Raw genomic sequence first — 4716 nt, forward strand, 5'->3', positions numbered from 1 at the left:
TCAGGACTGTCTGCAAGGGTCAGAAATGTAAAGGTGGACGTTTTGTAGCAAAAGGAAGGGAGTGATTGACTTTTCAGTCCAGGAGCCGAGGTCCCTGGATCTATCAAAGGAGAAGAGTAGAGTGGGAAACCCTACCCAGAAAAGCAGTGACACCAGAGATGGAGGCAGAGATGATGACGTGGAGAGAGGGAGCGGCTGGGACTCTAGACCCAGAGATGGAGAGGGACTGTGTACTGATGACTGTGTGCTGATGCACACTTGCAGGGTATACCCTTTTGTTGGTTGCTGATGCATGGAGGGGATTGTAACCAGGGCAATGAAATAATATGCAATAGGATGAATGTAAAGCTAATGTTCTCCCATGTAAACTATCACATAATTCACAATAAAACATTTAATTAAAAAAAAAAAAAGTAATCCTAGTGTTCTGGTGTGGCGCTGTGGGATAAAGCACTGGACTGCAAGGTCTGTTTGAACTGCAAGGTCAGTGGTTCAAACTCATCAGCCATTCCTCAGAAACCCTATACAGGGTTGCTATGAGTTGGAAGCTACTGACCAGGAGTCTGGATAGCACAAGCAATTGCTATTGGCTCCTGCTAACTTAAAGTTTGGTGATTTGAATTCATCTAGCAACTCCACAGAAGGAAGTCATGGAGAAGTACTTCTGTAAAGGTTACAGACAAGCATACTCTATGGAGCAGTTCTACTCTGTAACATGGTTTACATGAGTTGGCATAAGCTCAATGGCGACAGGTTTTGGTGAAGTACCTTACCCAGGAGTCCTGGTATTGTTCTGTAGGATAAGCACTAAACTGCTAACCAAAAGATTGGTGTTCAAGCCCACCTGCCTGTCCTTGGAAGCCTTATTATAGGGTCTCTATGAATTGGAACCAACATGACCGCACTTAACAACAACACAACAGCCACCCTGCCCAGGAGCCCTGGTAGCAGAGTGGGCTACTAACCTTAAGGTCAGCTCCTCAGGAGAAAAATGAGACTTTCTATTCCTGTAGATTTAGAGCCTTGGAAATCACAGTCCAATGTGAGTTGAAACCAACATGACAGCACACAACCACGAGCACCCTAACCAGAGGTTCTACAGTGGCCAAAATCCTGACTAATACTTGTCATAAAGAATCATTATTACCAAAATTTAAGAACGATGTAGTCCATCTAAGGTGATGAGTGCCTACAAGTCAATGTAGCAAACCTCATGTCAACCCTCTAAGACCCACTGCCATTGAGTTAATTCCATTGCAGAGTGGCTCTACAGGACAGAGCAGAACTGCTGCCTAGAGTTTCTGAGACTGTAAACCTTTAGAACAGACAGCCTCATCTTTTTCATGCAGAATGACTGGTGGTTTTGAACTGTCAACCTTGTAGTTAGCAACCCAATGCTTAACCCACTGTGCCAACATTGTTACTATTATTGCTACCATTTTATGGAGAGAGAAACTTAAGCACAAAGATCATGCAACCAATATGTATAAATGGTGGAGTGTGCATCTGAACCCAGGTATTGGCTGTGAAGCTGGCACAACTAACCACTAGTTATAAGAGAAGAAAAACTGGATGTCATGGATTGAATTGTATCTCTTCAAAGTGCTAGTCAACCTGGCTGGACCATGATTCTCAGTGATTTGACTGTTATGTGATGATGTAATCATCTCCCGTGATAGGACCAGCCAATCAGTTGTAAGGGGATTAGGATAGGATGCAACACCCTTTCTCAAGTCACAGCCCTGATCCAATTTGAGAGTTTCTCTGGGGTGTAGCCTGAATTACCTTTTACCTTACAAGAGATAAAAGGAGAGAAAAACTAGCAGAGAAGTGGGACCTACATCACCAAGAAAGGAGAGATGGGAGTGTAACAAGTTGTCTGGACAGGGGTCCCTGAGCTGAGAACTTCCCAGACTCAGGGCAAGATTAATGCCAAGATCCATGGAGATCTCCAAGTAAAGCAAAACCCATTAATGTTAAAAGTAGACAAGGACCTTCCTCCAGACCTAACAGAGAGAGAAAGTCTCTGTCTCCTAGAGCTGACACTCAAATTCGGACTGCTAACCTTCTCAACTGTGAGAAAATAAATGTCTGTTTGTTAAAGTCATCCATTTGTGGGATTTCTGTCATGGCAGCACTAGAGAACTAAGACACTTTGCAACTGAACAGTCACTAAACACTAGACCTTCTGTTCAGCTCTCTTTAACATTTCTTCCTTTCACGTTAGCTAGTCTATGTTCAAGAGCAAATTTCAGAGTTTCTTCTGCCATCCATTTTGGTCTTTTCTTTCTTTACCTTTTTGCTTTCAATATATTTTTATACCATTTTTCTCAACATTTTAAAGAAATTTCTTCATTATATTCCCACATTTAACTGCAGAAGAAAAGTCGATATCAATTTGAAAATTTTTAAATATATATACTTTTTGCTTTTCTTCAAATATGATATCTTTGTTATCATCCCACAACCCAATGTGTCCAATCTGGTTCTTGGTTCTGCTGCTGGTGGTGGTCCTCTGCCACTCCTCTGGTGTCACAGCTTTCTGTTTCTGGGTCAAGGAGGTTCAATGTACAGGGATCTTAAAGTTCAAAGGAACGTTCCACTTCCTGGCTCTTCTTCTTTGATGGTAGTGAGATCTCCTTTCCTATATTAGAGCAGAGTTTTTGAAATTACAATGAACTCTGCTAACATCCACAGCTGAATCATGTCATCCTATCAGTATTTTCTCCCACCTTTTCTCAAACAGATCAAACCCATTAGGAAAAGAATCAACTGGTGGAAATTACAAAGACTAAGGCTTGAAGAGACATATTAAATAATTCACTACACCACACTGAGCAAAGGCATTTTCAGAAATATGGAGACTCAGTACGTCAGTACACTTTCTGGAAAATGGGAATTTTACATAAGCCTCACAACATCTACCACTATTTTTTTTTTCCCCCAGTTACTTAATTTTTGTACTCTCTCTGAAAAAAAAAAAAAAAAAAACTGTAAAAATAGGAGTCCAAGTTAAAAATTCTTCATCAGCCCATAATATAATTCAGGAAGAAAGGAAGAAACGGCTGGTGAGTTTTAACTGCCGACCTTGTGGTTCAAGCCAACTTTGTGTTCCAGTACTTATTCTACAGCACCACCTTCAAACCTCCCATCTTGGCAAGATTGATGCCAAGACACATTAAGATGTCCAACAACACAAGGCCCATAGATACAGAAAAGAGATGAGGGTCTTTCTCCAGAGCTGACAAAAAAAAAAGTCTCCCCCTAGAACTCTGCCCTGAATTTGGACTCCCAGCTTCCTAAGCTGTGAAAAAATACATTTCTGTTAATTAAAGTCACCCACTTGTGTGCTTCTGTTATAGAAGCATTAGCTAACTAAAATAAAGATGGGCTAGGTAAATTTACATTTTAACGTGCTATTGTCTTGTAACTATGTATAATTCCTAGTCCCTGTGATTGTGGTCACATCCTTCTTTCCCCACCTTTCTGTCTGTATAAAGGCTCATCTAGCCCTCAGAACACTGGCGCACTTAGTTTCACTTTGTGGGCTCTGACAAACTGTATCCAGTCCCTAATGAACCTCTTTACTTGTAACAGAGTATTGAAATTTTCTTCTATGACATTTTTGGTGTCAGAACAGTGGCTTCTAAGGGGATCTGGAAGGCCAGTTAAACTGAAGACAGAGGGGTCAGATCAGAAAGTTACGGCAATTGTTTTCTGGTATTCCAAAGGAGTATAATCTTCATAGATTTTCTCCAACACAGGACAACTACAGGTGCTTATTATAAAGGAATTTTAAGAAAACTTAAACTATATTGGTAAGAAAAAAAAAGCCAGGAAAGTTTCAACAAGGATATTTTTCATCACAACAATGCACCCGCTCATTCTCTGAGGGTAATATGGACTGTCTCCTGAGAATTTCATTGGGAAATCTTAAGACATCCACCTTATTGCCCTGATCTTGTCCCTCCACACTTCTTTTTTTTCCCCAAATTCAAAGACCATTTAAAAGGAACATGATTTGAGTACTTTAGGGATGCCCAAACTGCCCTGGTCTAAAGGCAAGAAAACTGAATTATTCAGGGAAGGGTTAAAGAGATGGAAACACGACCTTCAATAGTGTATAGATTTAGAGTCTTGAGGGGATAAGATGGCAGAGTTGGCATACACACTGAGCCAACCCTATGTAACAAAGATAGGAGAGACTGTGTGAAACAGATACACATGGTGATCCTGAAAGTCTGAACATCAGGGAATGGGACAGACAGGTGGAGTGAGTGTCGAGTAGAAGAGGAAACTGAACAGGAGCAGCCAGAGAGAAGAAAAATGGGCAGACTGTGGAATGGCATGGAGTGGCGTAGCCATCTTCGGCTTTTGTGAGTGGCTGGCGATATAGAGGCATGCAGGCACAAGACTGGAGGTTGGTAGAAAGGGGGTACTATTCTACTATTCTCCCTTTTCCCCAAGTCCTCCTCATAGCTGGGAGTCAGTCCCCACCTTTACCAGCCCAGCAGCCAGTGGCACCCCCTCCTACATAGTCTCTGCTCTTCCTGGGGTTGAGCACCAGACATAATGCCCCCGCTTCTGGAGACCTATGAACCCGGCCTGAACTCCATTACACAAACTGTGAACGGAGAACTAACTGCATTCACACATTCTATCTCTACCACATCTGTGTGGAGACACATGGTAAGTGCCTGAGAACACACCAATGTA

Source organism: Chrysochloris asiatica, unplaced genomic scaffold (genome assembly GCF_000296735.1).
Source record: "Chrysochloris asiatica unplaced genomic scaffold, ChrAsi1.0 scaffold00141, whole genome shotgun sequence".
Classification (NCBI taxonomy): Eukaryota; Metazoa; Chordata; class Mammalia; order Afrosoricida; family Chrysochloridae; genus Chrysochloris; species Chrysochloris asiatica.